The following is a 13,853-nucleotide window of genomic DNA, read 5'->3' as shown; positions in this document are numbered from 1 at the left end:
CTTTAAAAAGACGCGAATCTACTTGTGTAAGCTCTTTCAGGGACTTTACTCTTTTAGAAGTGCTGAAGCACGCAGGGGAACGGCCACCGCAACACAGACAGGGATTGTGTGCAGCCTGTCATGTGCTTTCTCTCTCTTTGAAGGCGCTCACTCTTACCAGCCGTAAAAACGGCTTTTCAGCGCTCAAAAGCGCACCGTACCGGCCGTGAGAACAGCCTTCTGACGCTGTCAAACAGCTATTTGCTCAAAAACGGCAAACGAAACAGAAAAAGAGAGGACGTCGACCCCGCTGCTGTGCTTTTCGCCCGCACTCGGAAAAAAAGAGAAGTTCAACCAAAAGCTTGACTCGTCTTCTAGCAGACACTCGCTTGCAGAGAACAGGAACAACACCGTTCGGCTCCGAAGCGAAAAGCTGAAGATGCAACGCACCTGCTGCTCATTATATACCCGCGCTGCGAGGCGAGCAGCTGATGCATATGATTGCATGCCAATGTGCATTGGCTCGTTTAGTTACACTCGAAGTAGATTGGCCTCTCTAGCGAGATTCCTATTCGTCGGTCTGTCCGACGTACGTCGAACGTGACCGACTGAATGGGAACTGTGTCTAACCAATTAACAGAAAAATATAGCAATTTCATTGTGATCAACATCATGGCAAGTCTGGTGTCTTATTACACCAGACTTGCCATGATGTTGATCATAATGAAATTGCTATATTTTTCTGTTAATTGGTTAAACATACACTATGTGACAGAATAAATCAGTGATGACTTGAGGTCATCATATTCATATGACGGACTGAAGTCATCATCGTGTAACAGAATAAATCAGTGATGACTTGAGGTCATCATATTCATGTGACGGACTGAAGTCATCATCGTGTAACAGAATAAATCAGTGATGACTTGAGGTCATCATATTCATATGACGGACTGAAGTCATCATCGTGTAACAGAATAAATCAGTGATGACTTGAGGTCATCATATTCATATGACGGACTGAAGACATCATCGTGTAACAATAAATCAGTGATGACTTGAGGTCATCATTTTCATATGACGGTCTGAAGACATCATCGTGTAACAATAAATCAGTGATGACTTGAGGTCATCATTTTCATATGACGGTCTGAAGACATCATCGTGTAACAATAAATCAGTGATGACTTGAGGTCATCATTTTCATATGACGGTCTGAAGACATCATCGTGTAACAGAATAAATCAGTGATGACTTGAGGTCATCATATTCATATGACGGACTGAAGTCATCATCGTGTAACAGAGTAAATCAGTGATGACTTGAGGTCATCATATTCATATGACGGACTGAAGACATCATCGTGTAACAATAAATCAGTGATGACTTGAGGTCATCATATTCATATGACGGACTGAAGACATCATCGTGTAACAATAAATCAGTGATGACTTGAGGTCATCATATTCATATGACGGACTGAAGTCATCATCATGTAACAATAAATCAGTGATGACTTGAGGTCATCATATTCATATGACGGACTGAAGACATCATCGTGTAACAATAAATCAGTGATGACTTGAGGTCATCATAATCATATGACGGACTGAAGTCATCATCATGTAACAATAAATCAGTGATGACTTGAGGTCATCATATTCATATGACGGACTGAAGACATCATCGTGTAACAATAAATCAGTGATGACTTGAGGTCATCATATTCATGTGACGGACTGAAGACATCGTGTAACAATAAATCAGTGATGACTTGAGGTCATCATATTCATGTGACGGACTGAAGTCATCATCGTGTAACAGAATAAATCAGTGATGACTTGAGGTCATCATATTCATATGACGGACTGAAGACATCATCGTGTAACAATAAATCAGTGATGACTTGAGGTCATCATATTCATATGACGGACTGAAGTCATCATCGTGTAACAATAAATCAGTGATGACTTGAGGTCATCATATTCATGTGACGGACTGAAGACATCATCATGTAACAGAATAAATCAGTGATGACTTGAGGTCATCATATTCATATGACGGACTGAAGACATCATCGTGTAACAATAAATCAGTGATGACTTGAGGTCATCATATTCATATGACGGACTGAAGACATCATCATGTAACAGAATAAATCAGTGATGACTTGAGGTCATCATATTCATATGACGGACTGAAGACATCATCGTGTAACAATAAATCAGTGATGACTTGAGGTCATCATATTCATATGACGGACTGAAGTCATCATCGTGTAACAATAAATCAGTGATGACTTGAGGTCATCATATTCATGTGACGGACTGAAGACATCATCATGTAACAGAATAAATCAGTGATGACTTGAGGTCATCATATTCATATGACGGACTGAAGTCATCATCGTGTAACAATAAATCAGTGATGACTTGAGGTCATCATATTCATGTGACGGACTGAAGACATCATCATGTAACAGAATAAATCAGTGATGACTTGAGGTCATCATATTCATATGACGGACTGAAGACATCATCGTGTAACAATAAATCAGTGATGACTTGAGGTCATCATATTCATATGACGGACTGAAGACATCATCATGTAACAGAATAAATCAGTGATGACTTGAGGTCATCATATTCATATGACGGACTGAAGTCATCATCGTGTAACAATAAATCAGTGATGACTTGAGGTCATCATATTCATATGACGGACTGAAGACATCATCGTGTAACAATAAATCAGTGATGACTTGAGGTCATCATATTCATATGACGGACTGAAGTCATCATCATGTAACAATAAATCAGTGATGACTTGAGGTCATCATATTCATATGACGGACTGAAGACATCATCGTGTAACAATAAATCAGTGATGACTTGAGGTCATCATATTCATATGACGGACTGAAGTCATCATCATGTAACAATAAATCAGTGATGACTTGAGGTCATCATATTCATATGACGGACTGAAGTCATCATCGTGTAACAATAAATCAGTGATGACTTGAGGTCATCATATTCATATGACGGACTGAAGTCATCATCGTGTAACAATAAATCAGTGATGACTTGAGGTCATCATATTCATATGACGGACTGAAGACATCATCGTGTAACAATAAATCAGTGATGACTTGAGGTCATCATATTCATATGAGGGACTGAAGTCATCATCGTGTAACAGAATAAATCAGTGATGCCTTGAGGTCATCATATTCATGTGACGGACTGAAGACATCATCATAACAGAATTAATAATTACGAGCTGAATTGTCTGCGCGGAGTGCAAACTAGCGCTGTTTTGTTCCGCATTTTTTGCGGTTTGATGTGGACGCAACAGAAACTGGCAGTGACACCGCACATGCCAATTAAACATATTTAACTGGCCGGCATGAAATGAGCTCGCAAAATGCTTAGATGCAGTCCGTAACGTTAGCCGTTTTAATAGGTAACTTAGGCGCGCTAAACAATAATAATAATAAATAATAATAATAATAATAATAATAGTAATAATAATAATAATAATAATAATAATAAATTAAAATAAAAACCCTAAACTGTTCTTTCAGATTGTTTTAGTTCATCATTTTATTTTCACTATTATCATCACCTAACTAACTGCTGTAAATTAATAAGAGAAAGTAAAAAGCATATAGTCTTACCTTGTAAATTGAGCACTCAGAAGCGTGTTTTACAGGGTTTTTTTTTTTTTTTTTTTGCACCTTGGCGGGCTCTGCAGGGGGGCACACGGTGATGACGTCATAAACGTTGATTGGATGACGCTGTTGTTGTCTCTGGGTCATCATTAAAAATATTGGTCTCAGGAAAACAACCACTTGGCAAAATCATGACGTGCCTTAATCAATATACGTCTTTCTGTTTCAATGAAATTATTTATTGCTTTATTACATGTCTTTATTACTTAAATAATTGATAAGATGTTTTTGGTCGAACAATATATTTTAGCTGGTCTAGTTAGACACAAATTTGTGTAGTGGCTTATTGTGCAAACCTTTTTTCCTATCTCACGCCAAACTCATAACATTTCTTGCAGATAAAAAAAAAAAAAAAACGATGCTCCGACTTTAAAAAAAATCCCTCCTTGCTCCAGTCAAAACTTTGCACATACTTCGCACAGCAGACGCTGGCAAACACGCGGGGGGAGGGTTGATCCCATTCGGAACTTCTGCAAATCCCCATAACACAAACAAATACAGAAACATACTGCAAATACTCATAACAGAGTCTAACAATTGTGTATTTCGTCAGCTTATTTCATATGATCAGATCAGGATGTTAAAATTAACAAAAAGCACCAAGATTGCAAAAAGGTCTGTCACGCACATAGCTTAGGCTAATATTTTGAGTCTCCCGCCCTCTGGATTAATGGCTTTGGTGACAAACATTTTAAACAAAGCGCCCTTCCCCTATCTCAAACTTGTCAAGTTTTGCAGAGCAAGCACTGTTAGGTTGGGTGAGTGCTTTTTATACACACAAGATAATGTAAAAATTATACATTAATATATATATAAATGGAACACAATCGGTTTGTTGTTTTTGTTTGTTTTTCCTTAACATTTTTATTTTATTTCTTTGTCTTTAAAGCTGCAGTAGGGAGTTTTTAGAAAACGTTGACTTAGCCTGAAAATTTTAACAAGCACAACTCACAGGTCACTCCCCCTTGCTCTCTGCTGCGCTACAGCCCTCCCTCCACAGCTCCTCCCCCATCACAACGGAGCCTGCCGTGAACGCGCAGGCTAGTAAGCAAGCAGGGCCAACGATGACGGCGGATAAACAGTTATAGCACATTCACTGGTACGGACAAAACATCAACAATATGATAAACATTGACAATGGCCTTCCCATACTTTGACTACAAACTTGGTCCTCAAAACATTACGTATTTTGAAATACATGTAATGTAACTATATGACGTATATGCACTATTTCTATAAGTAATAAATAGCTAGTAAGATAATATAACGGTATGATGTTACAGTACGCAAATAACTGGCTTCTCCGGTTATCTCTGTATGTATATTTTAGCCAAGAATAAAACAAAATTTGTTATTAAACCACTCTGCCTCTTTTCGTTTTATTTAAAGAAACAAGCAAAAACATATTAATAGCCTCAGGCAACGAGTGATTAATTATCTGCAATGTCTGCTTATATTTATAACAAAACGAAATATTAAACAACCCTGCCTCTTTTCGTTTACATTTCAAACATATTAAATGTAATACTATTTGTGCATACTCGGATTATCTTCACTGTAATGAAATGAAATAGGCTTTAACATAAAACACAACCTTCTCTTTTTGTTAAATGTCAGTTTTAATGTTCAATAATAGCCATTATAAAAGGTATAAAAATATACAGTAAGAAATAAAGCAAACAATTCAGTCAAGCGTACAAAATCAGCGCTTTAGTATGATACAAAAGTTAAATAGCCATATATAAATGTATGAAACGTCACGTTGCCCTCAGTCAAAACGGAGCCAGCGGCAAACGTCAGAAGGATTAGCCGAGGGAAGGCTGCTCTCGGCTGGGTACATGAGCGCTGAGAGTCCGGTGATCGCCTGGATCTCAAAACTCCGACAACGTCAGATCAAAATTTTTTTTATTGTAAAACATTGTTCAAATATTGATGCCGGAATCTTAAATCTTTAAGTAAAAAACAAACGTTCACAAGTTTGGATCGTTAAATCTTGAATGATTGTCAACTGTTGAATGAATGAGTGTCACGTCCAGCTTGTTTACTTCGAACCGGAAGACGCTCCCACGTTTGACGCAAGGCCTCATGGGGCGTAGGAAACTTGTGGATTGAACTGAAGCCAAAATGGCTGATGAATGGGCGCTGACACGTTACGCAATACGTCAAAAAAAAAAAAGTTTGGAGCCTGGGCATGCGCAGAAGGAATCGTCAGTTGAGCCGGAGGCGGAGTCGCGATATCAAACTTCCGCCCAGACGACTGCGTCATCATTCCTATGCATCATTCATGTATTTTAAATAGACTATAAAAATTATACACAAAAGTCTACCTATAAAATAATAGGCTATTCTGTTTTTAGAGCAATAATACTTTTGAAACAGCAAATTCAGTAGATAAAATCAATATAATATGCCACTAGAAACAACTCTAAATTGTCAGAAACGGTCCTGCCATTTTAAATCAAGTTCAACTAACGTTACAGGAGATCGATTGCTGTAATTAGAGTAAGCTATCATTAGTTTTGTCCTGCTAATTATTATTTTATACCCATAAAAATAAGTAACTGCCAGATAACGATCACCTGCTTTTTCCCGACATGGTTAACATTAGGTGTGTTATCTTAACTAATAACATTTATTAATTAGCTTATAACGCCCACATTTGATGTTACAGAAAAAAAGTTCAGTGATCCGTCAGATCCTGTAGGTCGGTTAGTACAGTTTACTGCTGAACAACTCATTTTGTTGGTGTTAAATAACAAAGAAATCGAAAATTAACAGTTAGTTAATACATCTTCAATCTCCCCTCGAAGCTCCGACAGTCCTCCAGACAAGCTGTCAATCAACTTAGAATCATGACGACACGCCCCGTTTTTATAGCATCAAATTGCTAGCTAAAATCTAAATCATCACAAAAACGAACAATTGAATATATATCAATGTGATAACAACTACCTTAAATGACCAAAACCATCTTTCAGAAAGTTTTATTTGAAGCAGAATTTATTTTTAAGTTTTCACTGAAGTCTCATTCGACTGCATTGAGAGGGCGGGGTTTATGACCTGTACTGCATCCAGCCTCCAGGGGGCGATCAAAGAGCCTGTGGCTTCACTTTTCAGAACGTATGAGACACACCCGCTGTACACTCTGTGCACTATGGCTGTGCATGATAGGAGTGTGATCAGCGCGCACACGAGCTTGATTGACACTGCTAAGACACTCCTCCTGACTCTGATTGGTTGGTTCTTACCGGGAGCGGTGTATTTCCAAGTATAGGTCTCTGCGGAACAAAAGAGGGGCGTCTCCCAATTTTGGGGTGTTTTCTAACTGAGAGAGGTGTTTATAACGATCCAACCAAAAAAGTACGGAAGCCAGGATATGCGTTTTTTTTTAAAGTACGAAAGGCCATTAATTATTATTTTATTTTTTTATTGTTTTCTTATGATTACAACTCCTTTTTTAATGTTTAGATCCCGAGAAACAATTATGTCGAGATAATGAAAAATAAATAAAATATTGCTGCATGCTTGACTTCCGTATGCGTTTTACTATGCGTTTTTCCCGGTTTTTCCCGAGTGCCTGCCTAGATATATTTTACTGTAATGCATTCATTTATTTTGAAGAGTATGAACTATTTTTACAGGACCTGTAGCTTGTAGCTCGAAAGGGCGAAATATATGATTTATGCAAGTTTTATTAGCCTACTCCGGTTTTTTAGTGCTAGTTATTTATTTATTTTATTATTATTATTATTTTGCATAAACTAACCTACGAATGTAATGTAATTACGATGTAATTTTGTCACAATGGCTATATATTTTACATAGATAAATAGTCATTTGTCTGAACTTATCCAATCGGCGTCATTTGGTTGGACATAGGGTGTAAAAATACTATATTGATAGTAAATAGTGTTTTTGAACCAGTACATATACTGAATATTATAGTATTTACAACACTTTGTTAATTATTGCTACAGCATAGGCTGTAGTACTTTAGTTTGTACTACAGTTAACTGCGTGTATTGTAGTATAATATAGTTTAAAGAAAACATAGTTACAAGATTCTAGCTTGTAAAAAGCGTTCACGTCCTCGTAGAGCTCGTAATTACAGCTTGTAAGCTGGGAGTTTTCTGAAAGTTCCCAGATGTACCACCTGACCACTGTAGATTCATTAGGCGTTGATAGTGGTGCCATGGAAACGCATAATTCCCAGTCCGAGGACGTGAACAGCTCCGAATCTGCTCCGAATATAACGTCACGGGTTGTCATTTCAAGAATCCGGTAAATATGAGGTGATGTGAACGCAGAATGCTGCATCAAAACTAATGAGTTTTGCAATTAGGTTGTGGCTACAGTGTCTGTGGTCAATAAAAGGATTATAAAGTTTAAAGTCTTCAGAGTCATCATTTCAGTTTAACACTTTTTTTTTTTTTTTTTAAGTTTACACAAGGTCGGTAAGTCAGTAGTCTTATTAATGCATATAAAGCGTATAATTATACAATATACGCTGAGGCAGTCATGTGTTTCTGTGGTTGATAGCCTATAAAAAACAAACACTTAAAATTAAAGTTAATTATATCACAAGCACTGTCTAGCCTACGTATTCTCTGCTTGTCTGTTGATAGTGCAGTGGTTATGTCATTTTAATATTATATAATATATATAATATTATATAGCTTTTATGACGAAGGTTTACATTATGCATGTGAAATTTGGCATGCGAGAGATTAAATAAAATAGGCTGTTGATCGCGTGCCTGCTCTTCTGCATTATTCATATTGAAGAACATCAATTATTAAACAAGACTTGTAGCACAAGAAGGATCTAGCCTTAATAAACTATTTGAGGTAAAAAAGGTGAGGTGAAAAAATACCGTAGTAATTTAAAGTAAGTACTATAGTGTTTTTGAACCATACTTGTAATTAATTTGTTGTGGTAATTCTATAGGCTATTGCTGTGGTAATATGACAACTATAGTAATATAAACAAATTACGTTACCCAATACTGTACAGGAATTTCGAGGCCGCGTGAACGCACCTTAAATCAAGTGACTAACAGATACATCAAATAGAATAGCGAATGTTAGCTAATAATAGTTATCGCTAGAAGTGAGTGGAAGATTGCTTGGAGCTTTTTACAACAAGCTAGCAAGCATATTCACACAAAAGAAACGTTAAACAACTGTTAAACAACTTAAACAATACACTTGCATTCATATACAATACATATCTCTTATTGTTTTTCCGGAAATATCCCACTCGATTTGAGCAAATCAGGTAAAGAGGTTGAAAAACACCTATTCCCGTGTGATAACACCCCAAAGTTGGGAACCGCCCCTTTTTGTTCCGCAGAGACCTCCTTCTCTGTATTTCTGCAAATGGCAATAGGACCACTGGTAGGAGCCAGAGGAGCTTGATTTTTTCACAGATTATCTGTCTCATATTCTACTGTCAGGACATAATGACAAGTTTAACAAATATGTAAAAAATACATTTTTACAAAAGTTACCTACTGCAGCTTTAAGGAACATTGGATGGCAGTAAAGATTCTGTACAGTTATTGTTATAATAATACGGAGCCATAATGTAACATATGTTGGTCAATTATTTCGAGCTGCTTCACAGCTTAACCACAGTTTGCAACATCAGCAGTTATTGAAATGATCTGAATCAACACAGATCTGCTGATATAAATAAATAGGCCTAAATGAATAGCAAAAAAACAAGATTGGGTTTGTACGGTTCATTTGAACTATAATTTAATGATTTATGTTATGATTTTATAGAGGTACAATGTACAGATGCCTATATGTTTTGCATAAAGTAAGAATATTTAATAAAGAATCTTAAACTTCCAATGTTAAACATGTTCTCGTTATCTTGCTCTAACTGCAGTCAAAATACAAATAGGCCTATAAAATATTCATATGTACTGTGTAGCCCATTGTGGAGAGTCAGATTAGGCGCAAACTATCTATAGCAGAAACTTTTTATCTTAATAGCCTAGCACTTGTTGAATAACAAAATGTTGATTATTGGGATATCAACATTTTTTTTTTTTTTTTTTTCATAATTGTGTAGCTTATGGCATGACATTTCTTTTTGTAATGTTTATGAGCGTGTTAATGGATACAGACTGCACAATTGCAGTTTATCAGATTGTTGCATATAATTGCACGATATGGTTGAAACATTAACACATTAAAATCGTCTGATAATCATACAGTAGTGAACATGAACCCTTTGTAAGCGATGTATTACCATTACATCATGGGCGTACGGGACACTATGATGGGCCCTGTCGCAGATTATTTACTAGCCTTTGCTTTTTTTTAACTAAACTCAATTGACTAAAGATAAAAATAAAGCATCCAACTGAAGCACAAAAATGCAAGCAGAATACCATAGAAAATAGTGCTAAATTACCACAAAAAGGGGAAAAATTCACTGTTGTTTCCATCACCGTTTGTAAGGTAGCCAAGACAACAGCAAGCTTTGATGCGCTGTGCTATTGTGTTACTGTTAGCGGTCGTGTGCCGAGACAAAAGAATATGTTCGCTCTTTGCTGAGATATTATTATTATTATTATTATATATTGCCCAAATGTAAATATCCTAGCCAATAAGTCTAGAGTTAGGCTATTTCTTTATTCTTTTACTGTAAATACATGAATTTAGTTTAGGCCATATCATTTGATACACCGATCGAAATTACTGAAAATTTGCGGCCGAAACAGCAATTTATGCGCTTGTCTAGAAGGGAACCTTATATAGCCTATAGCCTAACGCAAATTTGTGTCTAACTTACAATTTAGACCAGCTAAAATATATTGTTAGACCAAAACATCTTATCAATTAATTAAGTAATAAAGACATGTATTTAATAAATTTAATAAAAACAAAAACACATTTATTGCTTCAACCTAATTCAAAGGCCACGGAAACATGGTTTCGTTTGTTATGCATTTCAATTTATTCCACTCCCGACATTCATGGTTTTCTTCCTAATTATGAAATATAGGCAATTGGTTGATAAAACATTGATTGATTAAGATACAATTTCTACAAAACTAAATTCACTTTAAAGAAAGACTTACTATAAAACAAAACTTAATGAAGTGGTCAAACTCACGCCTGACCCGCTGCATGTCTCCCAACATTGGGCATCCGTCATGCTATTCACTTTTCATAATCAACATTGGTGACATCTTAAATATATATATATATATATATATATATATATATATATATATATATATTAGGTTATAGCCCAATATTTAAATATAAATATGAAACTAAATTGGCTACATTTTTATCCCTCTGGCCGATGAAAGCGCCAGCGCGTTCTGATGGATTTTCTCCTCATGACAGCTGAAACAACTTAATACAGGCCTTCCGTCATTTTTGGCGATAGCCATAATAACAACAAAACCTTGTACTTTTGAGAAATAAAATAAAATAAAAAACAGGGTGCGCTTTCAGCTGTCTCTCTGCGAGAATCTGAAACATCTCAAAAATTAACTTAAACTCAGCGAATAATTGCACCTAAAAAGAAAGAAATATCTCAATTCGATAATAAATTCACAGGTCTGTGTTAAATAAGAGGCGATCTATCCGCTGGAATGTGTTGTTTCTGAATTTGATATTTGATATTTGAAGGAATAGAATACACTCCTGCATTTAAATGTGGCTGCAGGAGTTGCAGTTTTTTTATGACATTTTATTAATCCGTCCATTCTTTTTAGTTTCAATGATTTAGCTAAATCGTGCCTTAATAATGGGAGCAAATTATTCAGTGACTTACGTTTTACTAAAATAAAGGATATAATTCATGAAACACGCAACAATTTCTTAATCAGTGTCCAAACAAATTTTCCTAAGTAGTTAGCCTATCCGTCAAAGGACACGTAACGAATGACAAAGAATGTGCATGTCAAAATCCATGCTGTTTTATTAAAGGAGTTTAAAATATAAACAAAAAAATGTATGTATATGTGAGAAAATTGACATTTTGCATAAAGATAAATGTGCTTTGATGCATTTTTTGGATAACATGTGGTTAAAGCGCCACTTAGTGGTCAAAAGCTGCAAATGCACTTTGCGACACGGCGGTAGAAACACCGTTTTGGATGGCCACCTACTGTATATGTACATATATGCACACATATATGTACACATATATGTACACATATTTTTTTTTTTTTCATTTTTACAGCTTAATTTGACCAAAGACATTTATATATGTGACCCGATCTGGCGAAATGAGTCGGAAGTCGCAACGTTCTATTTTAAGATATGGGCCGATAATGTGGAAAAACAATGAAAAAATCGATTTTTTTTTTTTTAAGGTAATTTCAAAGAACAGACTTTCAAAAATAATCTCCCAACGTTTCGTAGTCCAGATAATTGAGTAAAGGTATTTAAATGACTATTAAATTTGACATGGTTTTACTAAATTCGCTGGAAATGAACTTCTCAACTCCTCTCGTCACTTATGAGCATTTCCCGGTATCCCCTGAAACGTCATTATCTCTGCTCTACAAATATGGTGTTACACGTTGTATAGAACCAATCAAAAAGCTTAGAAATATAAACACACTGACCTAAACGCTGATTTTTAACAATGGGAAGCCCCGTTTCGACTGACAGGTACACGATCGGTCCAGCCATCCTCAGACTAGCGCGCGCCTTATAAAATAAAACTCCCATTTGCGTGTCTCTCTTTAAAAGCCAATAAAAATTGAATCCATATAGGTAGCACAAAAATTATTTTTGCATACAAAACCAGAGACTTTAAGCTTTCATATCCAGCCTCCAACATGCTTCTGTTGCGTTGTTTTCACCCTCTAATGAGTCTGAGAAATATGCGTATTTACAACAAAAACAGCACAGCCGCTAACTGAATACAAGTATGTATATTTCACGTGCTCATAACTTCATGAAAAATGCACAGATCATAAAAATCGCACAACAATATTTAAAGCAGATTCTCAAGATTAAAATGAATCCAAAATCAATATAATATATTGCGTTGATCACAAGATATTACTCACGAAATGATTTAACATACTTGGCTAAAAACATGTCTCTCATCTCTCCAGGATGCATTGTGTATCCAATGTTCCCGGACCCATCCATGTTCGTTTTCCAACGTGGAATAACACATAATAGATATAATTTTAAAGCTTAGAATCTCATCTTTTTAATGCATCTAACCATTTTGAAAAACTCCTAACGAGTGCTGAGAAGTGCCTATTTCTTATTGTGTTCCTGAGTTATTCCATGTCAAATAAAAAAAGAAATATATTTTTTGTCTTTTATTAGCTGTTTTTTAGCAAGATAATGTCCAAATGTAATGTAATTTATATTTTCTTAAATTTTAAAATGTTTTCTATCAAATGATACCTACCTTTTGACTCTCCTTGCTAAAGTTTTGGAGTTATGAGTTTTTACTTTTTTTTTTTTTTTTAAAAAAGAACTCCAAAAAAGCCTTCAGATCTTAAAGGGTTAATCCAAATAAATACTTTAAAATAATTTGAGCTTCAGCATGGTTTAATAGCATTTATATATATATATATGTATAGTCAAAAAAAAAATATAATTTATTAAAAATAATTTTTCTTTTTTTATTTGACATGGAATAACTCAGGAACACAATAAGATCGCTAAAAAAATCTTTTTTGGTGATGCTCTCCTATATGTGAGCTGCATCTGGTTAAAATTTCGTGGTGATATTATAAAGAATAGTTTGAAAAATTGTTGTTCATTTTTTCCGCAGCCAGGTGGCGCCAACGGGCGGTAAACTCCGGTTTAGAGGCACTTCTCATATGTGAAATATGCATACTTGCAGGGTTCTCAAGTTTTGAACTGAGTTCAGAGAGCGATTTCGGCGGCAACGGGGGTTTGGGTGGGGACGGGGGTCTGATATGAAAAATGACACATTCGTACAAATAAAAAAAATATTTATTTAATTCAGCATTTTTGTGTATATGTGAGTTAGTGAGTGAGTGAGTGAGTGAGTGTGAGAGATAGATAATGGTAATATAATCATACACATTATATTGTTGTTTTTCCTCAACATTGTAATGTGAAACAATATAAACATGGTAACCATATTCCGACTCTAGTGTACCTTGTTCGGC

This window comes from Chanodichthys erythropterus, chromosome 7 (assembly GCF_024489055.1).
Source record: "Chanodichthys erythropterus isolate Z2021 chromosome 7, ASM2448905v1, whole genome shotgun sequence".
Lineage (NCBI taxonomy): Eukaryota > Metazoa > Chordata > Actinopteri > Cypriniformes > Xenocyprididae > Chanodichthys > Chanodichthys erythropterus.
Note: the sequence above shows the minus strand (reverse complement) of the source record.